Below are 18,717 nucleotides of genomic sequence, written 5' to 3'. Positions count from 1 at the left end.
TATGCGGCCTCGGGGCAGCAGGGAGTAGAGTGGCAGCAGGGGTGTTGAATTCCTACATGCATGTCCTACCGGGAGGGACATGCATTTCCGGGCCCGGGCAGGTAGTTGTTATCTACATTTAGCCTTGCTTTGGACAAGCAGAGCTAAATGTACAGCGGGGAAGCTGCCGCTTGTTTTGTACAAGTGATCTCGGCGATGTCGCAGAGAGAGTAAATCAGGCCCCGGCTGCATATATTTATAGCAACCCCTGAACTAACAATGACTCCAAAACCAATAGAGCAATATCATGACAATAAGAAATACGATATAACAGAGTACTGCAAGAATATAATATATTTAATTAATTCACGCTAAATAAAACTTGAATGAGTTCCCCTATCCAAAAATGTTCCACTGTGTATTCCTGCCCATATATTGGTCATCGGAACATTCGATAATGCCATCAGACTGGACAAATGTAATTCAAAATTTTGTCTGATGTTAACATTCGATTTTGGAAATAATGGCGTTTCATGAAAACAAAAAATACGTTCACTGTTAGAATTTCACTAGTTTACGAAAAACATTTCAATCCTGCTCCTTTGATTTTTTTTACTGCAGTCAAAAAATGATCATCAATTTGACCCGAACGTTCCAAAAACAAATGAAATCAAATGAAACACTACTGGTGCATGGCCAGCTTTGGCTAAAAACATCATGACAGGTCTTCTCTGAAGCTCTTGTCCTTCAGAAGACAAGTGTGAGATATAATATATCAGTTGACCTTCATTGACCTGGGAGACAACTCAGTCGTGTTCCTTCTTCACTCAAATTATTTTCCTCAGAAACAGTATGAACATTTCTTATTAATTAAAATAATAAATGCCGCTAGGGCATTGCGTTCTTAGGCTTTGGAGGCAAAAATCACCCCCTTCCTCGTCTATTCAACCATTGCTTACCAAAATCACTGAGATCTGATGGCAACTATGCATCACCAAGAAAAGTGTAGTCATACCTGCTTTTATTGAGAAGACTTTGCATACTTCTGCGAATATCAAAATCTGAAAATAAACACATAACAGTATCAGCGAATAGAGACCACTATCAAGTTGGCGACCAGTCCCCCATTTCTTTACCCCTTACTTCTGCCCTTACCCCGTACATTAGCCCTCAGCCACTTGTTCACGCTTTCCCTTCTCTTCTATTCTTTAATTTCTGTTTTTGTCCACCAATCCATTTATTTTTATTTTTCTCTGGTCTTAAATTATTTTCTCTCTTTTTCTGGTCCTTGTTTCAGCGACACTTATTTGCCTATAATAAAAAGTGACTGGATAGAATATCAGGCATATAAGAGAACTAAAACTTTCTTTTGGGTCCCATGATTACTTGAACAATGCCATCTACTTAGACCATTGTCATACCTGATCAATTACCAACAAACAGTTTAAACTGGAACTCAGAGAGTCCAAACCTTTATGGGGTGTAACTCATCCCAACAAATATACAGAACCAAATACATCCATTTAAATATTAGGGACTTTGAAGGTATAGGCATATCATCTCAAACATCAGATATATTTTATAAAAGATCATAAGACCTCAACCTGTAAGAGATCATTAAACCTCTATCCCTGTGTGTGTGGGGATTGCAGCACTTTGAGGCAGAATTAGCTTTTTAGAAATAACAGTTGGAATGAACACAATAGGCTCAATCCACAAAGCTAAAGCACCAAAATAAAGATACTTATTTTACAAACATAATGAAAGTTATTTTTCCAATGTGGGTTCAAAATAACAGCCACACAGCTGAAAATAAGGATACTTAAAGTGACATTAAAGGATAATCCCCCCACTTACCTTAAATTATGCCTCTTGATCCGATCATCTTCTTCTTTACATTGGTTTTCAGGAGTCCCTCCAGCGCTGGTGCCGTTCTCTGATCCAGCGCTGACTCTCTCTCTTAACTAGCTCTTCCTGTCCCACGGTGTCTGTGCGGGTGCACACTGCTGCATTAACTTACCTTGTGTCTAGCCTCATCTCCTGGCCGAAGGTCTGAACTGCGCATGCGCCCGCCTCAAGATTCTTTGCGGCCGTCCGAGAATCTTCAGATCTTCGGACGGGAGTGCCCGGCGTAGACACAGGTAAGTTTTAACCCTTTTGAAAAGTTGTTTTAAAAAAAATGTTTTTGCATATATCTACTGAGGGTTGTGTGCTGTCATTTCATTAGAAAAGTGGATTATAATGGGGAACATTACACCGTAATTTGCGATGCCGATCTGCCCTGGAACAGCTGAGAAAGCGTTGGAATGCTTAACCTATTGGCAGTCACACATTCCACCGCCAAAAAACTGGGCGGGATTACGTTAAAACGTGTGACCACGTCACCGGTCACACATTATAACGTAGTCACAAACTTTGATAGAACACCGCCATCAGGGGGGTACCCATGTGAGGGGTCTGGGCAGCCTGGGGGTCTCTTTGGGGCTGGCTGTAACTCTATTGCTATAGTGTACTGGACGTGTGTAATGTAATGGTAGTACATATATACAGCACACACCTCCACTACACTCCAGCAATAGAGTTACAATTCTCCCCTGCTAACATGAATAGGTTAAACCATGATCCATAGTACATAACATGTAGTTGTACTATGGATCATTTAAAGTCACCTGTCCCTTTAAGAAAAAGTATCGGTAATTGGTATCGGCAAGTACATGAGGGCATGTACTTGTACTTGTACTTGGGCCTGAAAAAGTGGCATCGGGACATCCCTAGCTCCATGTAGATAGTGACCTGACTGGGATTTAAACCGAGGACCCCCAGTGCTGCAAGGCAGACACTTACCTCCCTATCTACTGCTGAAGAAGTGGACCTGCAGTTCACAAAACCATTGAGTACCTCATGCCTATTAAGCTTCTGTAGATAGATTACATCTCTTCTTGGCATTTGAGAATATTATGTTTGACTAGGTAGGATAAACCACTACTGGAAACGGTGGGCGTGAGATGGAGATTTGAAGGTTGCAATAATATAGTTTTGTATATTAAAAGTTTTATTAGATTTAAATTTTTATACAAATATAAATCTATGATCTCTTGTAAAATATATTTGACTCTGGAGATGACATGTCTGTACTATAAAAGTCCCTAATATTTAAATGGATGTATTTGGTTATACTTGGTCATTTGTTTTCTCACATTCTCTCATGTTTTTTTTATACGTGCAATACCTGCTATGTGACTTTCCTGTCTTTAAATAAAGTATTTTACAAGAAGAAAAAATTCACAATGACATTTTCCTGATGTCACAATGACAGTGTTGTCAGCTAACAAAGCTTCAACACATTTCTCCATGAATCAATGAGGCAGTCTATACAAATTGGTGCAAGCAGATGATATTTTGTAAGGGGACCTGTGGGTGCATACTGCATTTCTCCATTGAAAAGCAGAGTAATACATGGCAGTCTGTAGACCATCCAATATGTTTCATTTAAGGCTGATATCAGTTTACAGGCTCAATGATGAATGCAAATACCCCAAATGGTCCTACAAGAGTGACATGAGTGCACTCAGCTGTCATTATTTAGGAAACTATCCATGGATCAGATGACATAGATCATCAATTGCAGCTATGGGCTATCGACATGCATAAAAACCACATTATCCAGGCTGTGCCATATGCCTTTTGGCAACAACAATTATGTACTGTTCAAGCAGTGAAATTCGAGGCAATTCCACAGTAGTTAAAGGAGAACTATGAGGTTAAGGCTTTTCCCAATAGTTCTCCTTAGGGTAACGGGAGGACACAAACTAGCATCCTCCCGTCACCCTAAGCTCAGTATACCGCGAGCTACTGCTCGCGGTATACTGAGACGCTGCAGCTGAAGCGGATCCCGACAATTATGTCTGGATCCGCCCAGCTGCATGACTGACAGCTGGCTCTGTCTATCTAGAGGCAGAGCCAGCTGTACCCGCCCCCTCCCCTGTCCGTTCCTCCAGTCAGCGCTGGGAATCGGAGCGGGGAGGGGGGAATGCAGTCCCTCCCCTGTCACGGCAGAGAGGATGGAGAAGTGAGCGAATGCCGGTATGTGTTCGCTCACCTCCCGATCTAGTGAGCCGACCTGTGACAGTTTCATTGTCACAGGTCGTCTAGAACTATGAGGCGAGTGAATAGCACTCACCTCATAGTTCTCCTTTAAAGTAGTATAAAACTCTCATATTTGTTTGCAATAATGAATCCAGATCAAACAAATATACATTGCACAGCAAAGTGTTCTTTTTGCCCCAGCAATTACAGTTGTAGCCCCTACCACCTTCTGTGGATTGGCTACTAGTGAGATTTAGTGCATTGCCAGAGCTGTAGTCAGTCTGGCTGAATTGTAGTTGCCATTTATCCGGGTAATTCCAGGTGTTCTAGCATTGATTGTACCTGACTGAGTGGGGTGTGACTCTGCTGCAGTGTGGGGCAACTAATGGGAGGACATTATGAGTGTGTGGGGCTTACCAGCAAATCCCTGGTGGTTTCATAGCCAGTGGTGCCTGCTGGGAAAGTGCTTCTATACTCAGGGGAGTTGCCATGTGCTCAGTCCAGTCCACTTCTGGGATAGCCCAGTGTCCAGTCAGGGCTGGGTTTAGTCCAGCCCGGAATACTTGAGTGTGGGAAATGTTTTGCTCATTGGAAAAGGTCAGGCGACCTAATCAATGTGGCAGGTAAGTACTTTACCCATCCTGGAAAGATGTCTATATGAGCCAGCTCAGTCCTGATCAGTTGATCCAATAATGCCTGTATAGATCCTCAGTAGATTTTACGGCAACTGCTACAGAAGACGGACGTCTGGTGCAACGTAGCCTCGCGTAATGAAGCCCTGACTCTGCCGGGAGGCAGGCAATGTACAAATGTACTTTTCAAGGTGACTGACGGTAAGTTCTTTGGGGGACAGTGACTGATGCCATTCGAAGTGTATGTAATACGTAAAAATGAATGTCTCCCGTTTGCTGCCTTTTGGTTTGCAAAGTGTCCCAGTGAAAGTGCTTTCTTATATCTGCTCGATAAGCACAAAAACATACCCATTGATCCGTCTAGAAATCCAGCCTTTCCTGACTGTTATCAAGTAGGTGTTCTGTAGTCTTAACACCCTTCCTGTACTAAGGGTGTATTTACACTAGAATCAGGACCAAAAGGCAAGTCAAATGAGGTATGTTGACTTGTATTTGCATTGCATAGTCTGTTGACATCCGTTGCATTACGTTACATGCGCTTTTTGTTTATTTGATTTTTACACTAAGCTGTATAAGGTATAAGGTCTGCCCTGCACTGACATGTGTTAGCAGGTCACACGGTCCGTTGCGCTGCGCTGAAATATAATAGAGCTTGCTCTACTTTTTTTTTTCACAGCGTAGGGCAGCGCAATGCAACGCAACACACTGGCGTGATCTCTTTCCATTCACACCCACTCATTTTCAGATGTCCTTGCGATGGCAGGATCACTAGGTGGAATTTAAAGGGAGAAAGCCTGAAAAAGAAACTAGTGCAGCCACCACATGGCAAGCTGCAATGTATTACACTTTGGGTTTGTTTTGAGGTTTAGATAGAGGCATCCCCATGCTGGGTGTCACCCGAAGCAGCCTCTGGGTGTTGCCCACTGGGACGTCATTACGCACATGTGTGACATTATCACACACGCACGTAATGACATCATGTGCACTTAAATGCCAACGACCATCTCAGTAATGGACGCCAGCACAGAGAGGAGGGGACATTCCTCCGGTGGGATAAGGTATGCCGCCGGGTCCCCTCCTCTCTTGTGCAGCTGTTGGGCTCTCGGTCCAAGGAACTAGTGTAGCCACCACATGGTAAGCTGCAATGAATTACACTTTGGGTTTGTATTTGGGTTTAGACAGAGTCGTCCCCATGCAGGGTGTCACCCAAAGCAACCTCTGGGTGTCACCCCCCTCTGATGGTGTCACCCGGTGTAGGCCACACCCCCTTTTTGATGCCACTGGGTTTAGATATGCTCTAATTGCTGCACTGCCAGACTGTCACTATATTTCAATAGATGTAACCAATCAAAAGGTGGATTGCTGCCCATGATCGGTAAGGCTGGGTTCACACCAGGACGTACTATAGGTGCGTTTTTCAGCTAGTTTTTAGCGCGGGTTTTAGCACATTTTTTCATTCAGTGAAATGCGCGTTCGACGCTCGTTTTTATACCTCCCTGGCGGAGTGATTTTGTATTTTTTTTCCTTTATTTTCTTTACCTTTTTTTCGTTTTTTTTTTTTTAACTTTCAAGCGCTCGCAAGGGACGGAACCCGGGAGACGGCAGCGGCCAAAGGACACAGCAGAGATCGCGGACAAGGTAAGACCTACGCTGTATTCCTGAGTGTGGCTCGGGGTTACCGCTTTGTTAACCCCGAACCACACTCGGGAATACCAATGGATACACGCTGAAATACTCCCCAAAGAAGCTCCTGTACTTGTTTGGGCGTAGGGCGTTTTTCAGCGCATTTCCACGCGCTGAAATACACCCAGGTGGGAACCATGCTCATAGGAAATGATGGGATTTCACTTGCTGAGCGTTTTTCAGTGCTTCGATCAGCGTTGAAAAATGCCCAGCTGTGAACCCAGCCTCACAAAAAAAAAAATATGCAGCAAAGAGTTAAATCAACACAACAACGGGAGCATAACAATAATACTAATATTACACAGGGAACAAAAATGAGATCTTAAAAAAAAAAATAAGACAGTTGTTTTGCTGTAGAGGGGGGAAAAAAATCAGCTGCATAAAAAAAAAAAATAGCCAGGCCACATCCGTTTATATAGTCAATTTTACGGTAAATTTTTCCTGATGTTGACAGCGAAATAGGGTCGTGTACCTTATTACCTGCGGGAAATAAAACAACGGTAAACCTTCCAACACCAAATCTTCACTTGGAGGTTACACAAAACCATTCGTTCTCAAGAATTAGGACTGCATTCAGATTTAAACAATATATAAAATGCCATCTACAACCTCTCCGGGGAGATATCTATAAAAGTCAATATGCTATTATATGTCAGCCTCGTTTCTGGGATGTATTTTGCAGGTTTTTGTGTCGTATTGCAGAAAATTCTTTGCATAGGGAAGAAAAATGCACGTTAGCTGGGGGAATTGTATTTTAAAAGAGTTTTATTTCCATGCTAATCTTCTTTCTGCTTTGATTGATATGGAGCAAAGACAAAAAAAAAAAGGCTTAGGCTGAGATTGCTAGCCAAAGACATGAAACTGTGATTGGATGTGCGGTGAGGATCTGACCACCAAAAATACTGTTTTCTTAAAGAGGAACTCCAGGATTTTCAAAAGGAGCAGTTAACCCTTGCTGTGCAGGGGTGGCCCTACTGCAAGGGTCAACTTTTGAAAATCTTGGAGTTTAAATGACAGTTGCGTTAATGGGCATGTTAAAGTGGCTTTATCATCGGATATATCTGTATTCTTTCATGGTAAATGCACGCATCTATAAAAGTGCCCCTAGATGGCGCTGATGAGTATAGGAATTACTCATCAGCACCATTGTTCTATCAAAGATTGTGACTGGGTTGGAATATGTGACCAGTCACGTGGTCACACATTTTAATGTAATCACGCCCACTTTTTCGATGGTGAAATATGTGACCAGCAAAAGGTGAAGAATTCCAAGGCTTTCTCAGCTGTTCCAGGGAACATCGACATCGCAGATCGTATGTGCAGGAGAACCGATCTGCCCTGAGACACCAGAGACAAAACTGGGCGGGATTACATTAAAATGTGTGACCACGTGACCGGTCACACATTCCACTGCCGACAAACTGGGCAGGATTGCCCTTGTCACCGGTCACACATTGTAATGCAGTCACAAACTTTGATAGAACACCATCTAGTGACAAACTTAGGGCTTCATGTATAAAAGTTCTGGCCAGCGTATAGTGTTCACTAGCGCCCCCCGATTGCACTGGCGAGTACAAAAAATTCCTAGACTCGTCAGCGCTGTCTAGTGCTGTGCAAACGCCATCCACCCTGCTATAAGCTTGGCAGAACTTTTATAAATGAAGCCCAAAGTAATGTGCAAGGTATTTATTACGTCTCACATAGATCCCAGTACTGCCCCTTACTGCTTATCTCGATAGATGGACAGAGCCATCTTTCATAGGGCATCATCCAGAGTTAGTCTATACTTTATGGCCTGAGATGCCGGCTCTGGGATGACACAGTCCTGGTACTTGTGCTTGCTTGTGTTCTCAAATATTTAGCACAAATTAGACCTGGCTGCTGCCTCTCACCTTGTGACTTGCTACAAAGTTACAATGCAGTCTGATCACTGGAAGAGAGGAGACTGGGGAAATCTACAAATAATTGCAGTTTTGTAGTCATTAATTTACAATTAATACCAGGGATGTGTGGTGAGGTCAATGGCAGGTGAGGCATCCCCTGGCCCGCCCCCGCTTTGCCCCTGGCCCCATTTTCGAGGTATATGTGGAGGAAGGAGGGAGGAAGAAGGAGGGAGGGAGGAGATAGGCAGGAGCTTCCCTGTCCCTCACTTGCTCATCACTGATGAGGTATCTAGATAGATGCCGTAAGTGTTTTTTTTTTGGGAAGGCTTGGACGAATGGGCTTTGCCATTCATCCAAACCATCCACAAATCTCAAGCCTCTGACTCCAAGTCAGAGGCTTGTTGTAGCTCTGACCTCACTGTGTTAGGTTACACACAGCAGCGGGGAAGCCCACTACTGTGCACCCTAACAAAGCTGTCAAAAACAAGATGAAGTGCCGCCTGCAATTAACAGGCTGTCCATGCTGTGTAACTTGTTAGAAGCCGGTGTGAATGGAGAAAAAGCTGTCACCGTCAGACTTGAAGCTGACAGCTTTATCTTCCATAATGGCAGATTAGGCTCTGCCTCTCCTGCCTCCCCAGTCTGCACATCCCTGGTTAATACACAATAAAGGTATTCTTGTAAAGGAAAGTAGTGTAAGTACCTGAATCTGACAGTATCTTGCAGTTCCTACACAGCACCACTCAGACTGGAAATGGGAGAAGATAGGAGCAAGGACCCAATCAGTTCATGCACTGACAAGCAGCATGCTTATAGGAGGAGTGACAGAGAGATGAGCTCATCATTTTCTCCTTCTCTGCCCAGTCACAGGCTGGGGGCGGATCCTTGACAGCCAGGCCAGAATAAATAGGATGCATTATGCTGGTTGTCATTCAGCCTGAAAGACTAAGGACATCTAGTGGTCAAAATAAGTACTAAAGGGGAAGCTCCAAATCAAATGAAATGAAAAGTATTACAGACCAATGTCGCTTTTCTATTTTATCTTTTAGTAGGCTATTCTTTTTAATGACTGCAGTTCTGGTTTAATTTTTTTAGGCAGCCAGACACTATATAAATCCTGTATAATAATAATATTGATTGCTGTGGCCAACAACTCCAGTTAGGTTCTCCTTCTCTTTTCTTTTGTGTTCCAAATAAGCTTTCACTGTTATGTCACTGGGGATGAAGCACAGCTGAATAAGTGTTGCTGACTTAATCTGACATATGTGCTATGCGCTACTCAGTTGTAACCCGTCAGTACGCCTGCCATCGGGCAGATGGCAAGGAAAATGGCCATAAAAAGCGAAATCATGAATGTATTCTTTACCTCTCCATGGAAGAGCCCGTACAGCCTAAGTATCTATTAGTTAAAGTGATGTATGTACTCTTTATATCAATGAGAAACTGCCGCTGCTAATGTTGCAGATATTAATAGCGAACATACAGCTGTTTTGTTTCTTCAGCCGCGCCGCTTCTCTGCGACAGTATGATCTGATATGATATTTGATTGGAGGATTGTCATGGGCATCAGTCAATTTTAAGATCTTTACGCTCTCGGCATTGATCAGGCTGCCTCGGTGGTGCTAAAAGTTGATAGAATAATGAATTTCGCAGCCCGTGACTCGTTCTGTCTTCATCAATTTTCCTGGATGTGTCTTTTTGCCCGTTTTAGCCGGGTAATATAAAATGTAAAACAAACAAGATCCTTTGCCAAGAGAAAAAAAGCGACCCGTCTGGGGACCGCGTTGCATTAATGCGTGTTGACAAAAGGGAAGGTGTGTTTTGTGAGCAAACACATTCGTATCATTGCAGAAAAAGTTTCGGCGGTGGATTTATTTTTCTTCCTGAATGTGGCAGAAGATGGTACGTATTAGTTATAAAGCAACTGAACTTAAAGCGAACCTTTACACTCAAAAGTCTAATTCTACCAATGCATTCCTCTATGTATGATGATTAATAATAACATAGACATGACGGGTGTAAAATGCTGTGATTGTGGAATACTTACACTTGCAGAACATTCACTTCCTGCTTTGAAAGGGCAAAATGACTTCAGTTTGCCAAAGCAATGCACACTGGGATTGCCTTGTCATCAGCGGAGCATTGCTGGGAAATCTCATCTGTAATCTCACGAGATATCATGGAAAGAGCATTTTCCTCCCCTGAGATGATGTGCATGGTCACATGTCCTAGTCACATGTGCCAGAAATCAGGAAGTGAAAGGGGAGCTAGTAATCTACCCTTAGTAAACATGGCCACTGCCAATAGAAATAAGGAATGCAAAGAATACAAAGCCGGCAGATAGCTAGAAGTATGTGTTTGTAGATTGTCATTACTAAACATTTCTAAAGGTGTGTTTGTTGTTTTTTTTTAAAGATATGGCTAAAGGTCCACTTTAAGAGCTAGGGCGTCACCAGGCCGGGTGTCACCTGGTGCAGCCGCTGGGTATCATCAGTATGCATATGCGTGATGTCATTAGGCATTCGACCTCTTGGTGATGGACACTGGCAAAGAGAGGAGAGGATGTTTACCCGGCGGGATAAGGTATGCCATTGGGCCCCCTCCTTTCACGTGCAGCTGTCGGGCTCTCTGTCCATGACCGCTTAAGAGAGCTAAACTCAGAACTTAACTCCATCTTTTTTACCCCTCCCCACCCCTTTGTCCTTTCCTGTAGCCATTCTCCCCCCCCCCCCCCCCATCCCAAATTTCCAAGCATACTTACTCTTAATTCAGCTTTCTTTCAGCTGGTAACATTACAAGGGTTCTTCCTATACTTCTCTGGTGGTAGGCAGTCTTCAGTGCTGCATACCGCAACTGCAATCATATGGACACGCAAACACCATTCTATGAAATATTGTCCTGTAAGCCCAGGTTTATTGATGACGCAGCCCCCAGGGGGTGTGTCCATGACAGCCTGGGCTTACAGGAAGTGTGTTGGAAGGGTGTCATTCAGCCTGGATGACTAGTGGCGGTATGAGACCAGAGTGTCTGCCGAGGACAACCCTAGGTAAGTATTGCAGTACTTTTTTTTATTTACTGTTAGGAACATTCATTTTTTATTTATTAAAGCTGTTATGCCCTAAAGCTGACATATTTATGCATTTATGGGAGCTTATTTTACCTACCAAAGGTGTTGTAATTTTGTTCAGCATTTCCTGTGCTACTAGACAGTACAGCCAGGTTGGTGACCTGACTTTTCTCCACTCTAGCTAAGCAATACAGCTTGGTCACCTCCCCACCCCTTGCCTGTGGTTTGGTAGTGAAGAACCAGCAGCAGACTAATGAGCTAATCTTTTGACTCACCTTAGGCTCTTTATCCTGTGAGAAGGTTCTCTGTCAGCATATGTGCATGTAGGACACCTGATTGGCCACCTAGTGCTGCACCTACCTAACATACTCTAAGGTCCCTGTAGATTTGCAAGGCCTATGGAGAAACCCAAAACATGTGCAGTGCGCCGGCTGTCTCATGAAGAAGAAAGCAGAGCCGCCGGAATTGGCCTCCACTGTGGCTAATGGAGAGTGTAACTGTCAGATCTGAGGTATGTAGTAGGGGGTAAATATGTGATGCAGAGGGTGTAGCAAGGGGCACCTGGCCTCAAATTATGTAAACATATTGTTATCCTTCAATTGATATAATGTATACATTGCTGTGGATTTGTAGAGGTACTGAGATTGTTTGCACACGATTTCCCGTACACTGTGTGAATTCAGTCTCGGCATGATATGTTCTTCTTTATCATGAAATGAAGCTCTCGCTGTATCTGCTAAGAGATGTCAATAATAAAAACATGGCTCCCCTTGCTGATATTTTTTTAATCTTTCTGTTGGATATTGCTTGACGTGCCGAATGATTTTTAGCAGGAATCTATAATCTTCACACTCCTGACCTTACATGGCAAGACTTCCACCTGCGTACCCTCATATATTTCTGCTATGTTCACAGTCCATTGCAGAAGACACTGGATGTTGGCTTCCTTTTATTTGTTATTCCGTAAGTTAAGTTTATATTTTTATTTTGCCGTGTCTATCTCATATCTGTTTATCTGTCAGTTTAAATTGGCAAGTTCGGTTTCAGCTTCTGAAAACTGCCTTGGTTGGTTCTGGCACAGTATCGGGAATGGTTTTCACAGCATCATCACAAATAACCTTTCCTGTATGTGTCATACACTTATCACAAAGGGACTAAAAGATACTTAACCCAAAGGCCAAAAATGTAATACAATGTATATTGCAGCTTACTAGTCCTTAGATGTGGTGGCTGCATTTGTTTTTGTTTTTTTTAAATCAGAAGTCAACTTTATTTGACAAGTGCTTAGTACAACGGTACAGGGGGGGCGGTCACCCCAACAGCATTACAACATCTCCTGAGGAAATCAGGGGTGTAGAAAAACACAAATACATGCATACAGTACAATGTGCACATTACAGTTACAGGGTAGTGGTTTGGCTCAATGGATACATTGGTCAATCTGCTATTACTGCCTTCCTAGTGTCATCTAGGCGATGAGATGTATAGTAGGAGCACAGGTGGTGTAAAAAAATGTAGTCAGGTTGAAATTACACTCCTCACCGCTGGGCGCTGGCCATCCGATATGACAGCGCTCCCTTGTCTGCCCCCCCCCTTCAGGGGGGGGCGCAGGAGGGAGCGCTGCTCGGCCGGTCGTTGTAAAAAAACGGCCGGCCAGGAGCTCTCTAGATCTAAGCAGGCGTCTTTAGATGTCCGCTCATCCGCGCGCATTCTGTTTGATCTTCTGAATCAGAGGGGCAAAGTTGAGCTCGTATAGGCGTGCAGGGTTCGCTGCTATAAGAGTGCCCAAGTAGCGCAGGGCATCCGAGGCCCAGGCAAAGGGGAAGGAAGATCGTAAACGCGCTACCTCCTCCTGAGGGAGGGAAATGTTGAGGGCAGCCGATTTGGAGAAGTTTACTTTAAAGTTCGAGAGGGAGGCGTATCGGTCGAGTTCCCGCATGAGAGTTGGAAGGGAAGAGGAGGGATCGGAGATGAAGAAAATTAGGTCGTCTGCGAAGGCAGCTACTCTGTGCTCTCCTGAGCGTTTCAAGAGGCCTCGAAAGTCAGGTAGGGATCGCACATGGCAAAGAAATGGCTCGAGGGTGAGGATGAATATGAGCGGGGAGAGGGGGCATCCCTGCCTTGTGCCGTTGGAGATGGGGAAGAACTCAGAGCGGGCTTCGTTCACACGGACCGCAGCCGACGGGGACGAGTATAGCGCAGTGATCCACCGCATCATACCCGGACCCAGGCCTATGTGGCGAAGGGTGGCCTGGAGAAGGCGCCATTCTACCCTATCGAACGCCTTCTCCGCGTCGGTGGACAATATCAGTAGGGGTGTCGGGGCTGAACGGGCATGATGTATCGCATTGAGCACTCTGGAGGTATTGTCCCTAGGCTCCCGTCCCGGGACGAAGCCCGTTTGGTCCACGTGTACAAGGCCAGGAATATGAGGGAGCAGCCTGTTGGCTAGGATCTTGGCAAAGACCTTCAGGTCTAAATTAAGAAGAGCAATGGGACGGTAGCTACCGCATAAGGACGGGTCCTTACCCGGTTTGGGTATGACCGCTATGTGGGCCCGAAGGGAGTCCCTGGGGAGGGAGGAACCCATCAGGAGGGAGTTATATGCTTCCAGGAAATGGGGTGAGAGAATATGGGAAAAGGTCTTGTAATACGGCAAAGTATAGCCGTCAGGGCCAGGTGCTTTACCCAGTTTAGCCTGCTTGAGCGCCAGGTCGAGTTCCGCTTGGGAGATCGGGGTTTTCAGCTGGCTGCATTTGTTTTAATTTTTTTTAACATTCCTTCCTTCCTTCTTTCTTTCTTTCTTTCTTTCTTTCTTTCTTTCTTTCTTTCTTTCTTTCTATCTATCTATCTATCTATCTATCTATCTATCTATCTATCTATCTATCTTTTGTCTATCTCTCTTTCATATCTGTCTCTGTCTACTTGTTCCATGATAGTAAACCACACAGTTTGAAGATTCTCTTTGAGAACAATAATCAGAACTTTGCACTGTGTAGATGAACACAATAGGTAATTAATTACATTACTAATGTTGGTCATTTTGCTTTAATGATTTATCAACTGCCACCTCTGCTTTAGCTGTTCACTGTGTGTCCAAACAGTAGATTACTGTGTATGATATCTATAACGATTTCTATAAAGTATGTGTTCAAGGACTATGTGTTGCTTTAAGGGCACCTATAAAGGTTGCTACAAAAGTAGAATTTTGCCTATAGTGATCAATTAGGTTTGTTTTCCATTTTCCCAGAAAATAAAATAGAGCAAGTGCTGACAGACTAATCTGCATAGAGCGCTGTCCTTATAAACTCACAATGTCTACGCACTAAAACTAAGGGCTATACACTGATAAGCCATAACATGACCGATAATTAAGTGAATAACATTGATTAACTTGTTACAATGGCACCTGGAAGTGGGTGGGATATATTACAATGGCACCTGGAAGTGGGTGGGATATATTAGGCAGCAAGTGAACATTTTATCCCTGACATTGATGTGTTGGAAGCAGAAAAAATGGGCACGTGTAAAGATTTGAGCAACTGTGACAAGAGCCACATTGTGATGTCTAGACGACTGGGTCAGATCAACTCCAAAACTGTAGCTCTTGTGGTATGTTCCTGGATTGCAGTGGTCGTGGTCGGGACCTACCAAAAATGGTCCAAGGAAAGAGAACTGGACTTTAAGCATCTACTACTGATGACTTGGTGAAATATACCACAGCATACCTCCAGAAGTCTAGTTAAGTCCATACTTCGATGGGTCAGGGCTGTTTTGGTGGCAAAAGGGGGCCTACTCAATATAAGACGGGTGGTCATAATGTTATGATCGGTGTATTTATTAGGCAGTGAATGAGGTACACCGATCGCTTGCCACTTTTTCTTCACCAAAAGATTTGCCACAACGTATATATGCAGGTTGGATTCATATGCTTCCCAACTTCTGATTCAGTTTATCAAAAAACTAAACGAAAAGACCTAAAATCACAGTCATGTAACAAGCTGGATCCCTAGTCTTCTTTGTTTTGGACTACAGTGAGGAAGGGTCCTTCTACCAGCACACCTGTTGCTCTCTGATGATGTGGATGCTACCCATTGCTATTACAAGAGTACATCACAGAGGTCCTCACAGGCTCCTGAAGACTTTAATTGGGCGTGTTATTTCCCAATGTGAGGGGTGGCAACAAGTCTGGATGCAGATTGGCAGGCCTGGGTACAGTTTCGGATCACCAGTCCTGTGATGGTCCTCTGATGAAGGACTGGGGGTAAGTAAAACAGTGTCCTAAAAGATTTTTAACAAAAATTGGGAATGGATAGCAGTTATGTTTTGTCTGGTGATGGCCTCTAAATGATGGCTGCTTGCTTACTACTATGGAGGTGATTAGTGACTCATTGCTGATTCCTATAGATTGTTGCTCTTGACCACACTTGCTCATTACTGCACACATTTGACCGCATCTTCAGCTTCCTGCCAACAAATGTTTTAGCTCAAAATTTTTATTTGCATTCGCCACCATTTGCGGTAAGTTATTTTCCGGAACTGGGAGATGGTACGACATTATGGCATGGGAACTTTGGCATTGAGATAGTGCATCATTGAAAACTCATGATCTGCAGCATTTGCCAGCTACACACGGTGTCGCCAAATTTGAAATCTGCTGTAACCAGCCGAATGCTGATAAATGACGCTGAATTCACACACATCAGTGTGCCCCCCATCTGACCTGTCTGTAAAGCAGCATTGACCCCCTTTATCAAGAAATGTCTGTATTATTCGTTCTGACGGTGACTGCAGTGGCACAGCCATTATGGTAGGGTTAATGGCTTGTACTAAATCTAATCTCTACGAATGTAGCTATATTTTTTCCTGCAGTAAAAGCAGTTCCTATAGAGAAGTCTATACGGTTTGAAATAGATTCATAGGGATTAGTGATAGAGGGAAATATCTGCTCTCACATGTATCAAGGAAGCTTAGAAGGGGATTTTCGATGTGTGGATCAAGTGAATAATTAATTGGTGGCCGAACATCTTATCAGGAATTACCTGCGAGATGACACGAAAGAGAAGGCTCGGGACTGACCCGCTGCAAGAAGGTCAGATGAAAAACAGATACGGTTCTACTGTGATACTGAGCTGGTAACCTACCTCTAATATGCACATGACTGCACTGGGTCTCGGTATGAACAAGACTGCAAGAAATCTATTGGTACTGCGTTGGCAGGCCATCTATTATGTTGAAGGGAAAGTCAACATTTAAAAAAAAAGTCCTCTCCGGGTCAACTATTTACATTCCATGGATTTTAGCAAACTTAAAGTAAACCCAATCAATAAAATCTGACTTAGGATTTAACACGTTATTGTAATTGCAAAAGATGTTTTCAATCACTTTAAATCTGCAGCTTTCATTAAATGAATGTTCGATGATCCTACCATAAAGGTCCCTGTTGAGGTACTTGCTGTTCTGGTGACATTTGTCTCCCCCATCGTGCTCCTGCATTGACTTCCTATCCCATGTACCCATGGTGAAGACTACAAGTGGCTGCCAATGCTATTGCGCAGGTATGGCCCACCGTTGTCACCATCGGAAAGCTGGCCAAGAGTAATGATGTTCAGTGGATGCTGGAACAAGTGCATGTAGATAGAACATGGCGAAACAGGCTGGAGAGTATCAGCAGTACTAAGATGTAAAAATGTATGAAAAAAGTACTAAGATGTAAAAATGTATGAAAAAAGGTTAAACTGTATTTTATGGAAAAAACAAAACATTGCAGCTCTCTGATAAACAATGCTTTGGAAAACTAAATGTTTAAGGTTTGGATCTGCGTTAATTGCATATTCTTGCCTGCTTTTGTTCTGAATACAGAGACTGGCCCTTCCAGTAACGTCCTCCTTTCTGAGCACAAATTCAGTGGGTCTGCTTGTTATAATCACAGGATTAAACTAAAGAGCTGTGCTTTACACCGCTTTGACAGCCCATGTCTCCTATCCTACCTCCATGTTAGCACTGCATACTTCATAAGCCTCTTTAGCATTCAACACTTTCGGAAGTGTCAGAAGCCCATGTCAACTGCTACGTGCTGTGGTTCCATCTTCTGACCCCTATGTCACTGTTGTGTCCTTTATCAAAGTAGGAGTTGGAGGATGGATCTACGATGAGTGACGAGGGACATAGGCATCCGATAATACGAAATCACCTGCACTCCATACAGCGTACAGACCTTGTTAAAAGGTTGGTGCTTGAAGTGACAACACGGATGGCGCCGTGTCAGATACAGTCCATAATAGAAGTCACCAGCACTCGATGATATGTGCAAGAAGTAAAGCACTTTTTTATTAAATTGTCACATAGGCATCCAACACTCGTGGAAATAATAAATGCCGAAGAGTCTTATGGAGGCAGCAATGCTGGAACAGAGAGAAGGTAGGGGGCACAGGCTCCCAATGCAAGGACATTTCTCCTGTACATTCTTCACTCTGACAGGATTGCTGTAAAGGAAGAAAGTGTCCCCATGACAGACCTGAAACATTACTAAATTCAAAATAGGTTTTAGTTCCTCTTAAGTGACAGACAGAAGATAGAAACTGTTTGTCAAGTGTTCTTATATTGACAAGGATTGTACAGATGTCTGTGAGCATGAAATAAGACATCATGCTGCAATCACTGGAAAAGCCTTGGTTATATTTCTTTAGCAGATTCTGTAGAAGGTTCAACACCAAGGTCTATTCTGCTCGAACAGCCAAGCAGAACCCCATAGAATTCTATTCATGCCGTGTCTCAGCTGGGGACACTGTCCCATGCTAATTAGCTTATGTCATTACCTGATTATCAGCATTGCAGAGACACTCTTGTGATTTATCATTACCTGCCTGTCACCTTATTCTCATTTCCTCTGCTAGGAGAATCCAAGACATTTCCTTTGGGTCTAGACTCCAAGTTCACTGTCCAAATGTCAGTATTAAATGTTAGATTTCATATTGTCTGCAGTATGTAATGCAGCCCAGACTGGGTATATTCATCTCCTGCACAAGGGATGTGTGAACCAAATGTAGATCGTTGGCTTTTGGTACCAGCTTGTTCTCGATTTGGGGATTTTAACACCAACAAACAAGTGGAGGAAAATGACCCCCTCATATCTCTGATCTCTATTCTTAAAAAAAACTCAGCCACTTTACAGGACATTTAGGGCAAAGTGATTGAAGTTCTTGAAAACCATATTTATCTTTATCAGATGTGAGTTGAATAGTGCCGAAATTTACACGTGGCTGATGATTTCATCCCCTACATGTGACAGTATTTAGGACCTGATGATTGGCAGCTCAGGGCCATGCACTGCATCCTGGTAGGTCACTTGCTCCTGGGTATTTTGCTAAAGCTCTGACGGAGGACC

The sequence above is a fragment of the Nanorana parkeri genome, unplaced genomic scaffold (genome assembly GCF_000935625.1).
Source record: "Nanorana parkeri isolate BGI_ZX_2015 unplaced genomic scaffold, ASM93562v1 scaffold196, whole genome shotgun sequence".
Lineage (NCBI taxonomy): Eukaryota > Metazoa > Chordata > Amphibia > Anura > Dicroglossidae > Nanorana > Nanorana parkeri.
Note: the sequence above shows the minus strand (reverse complement) of the source record.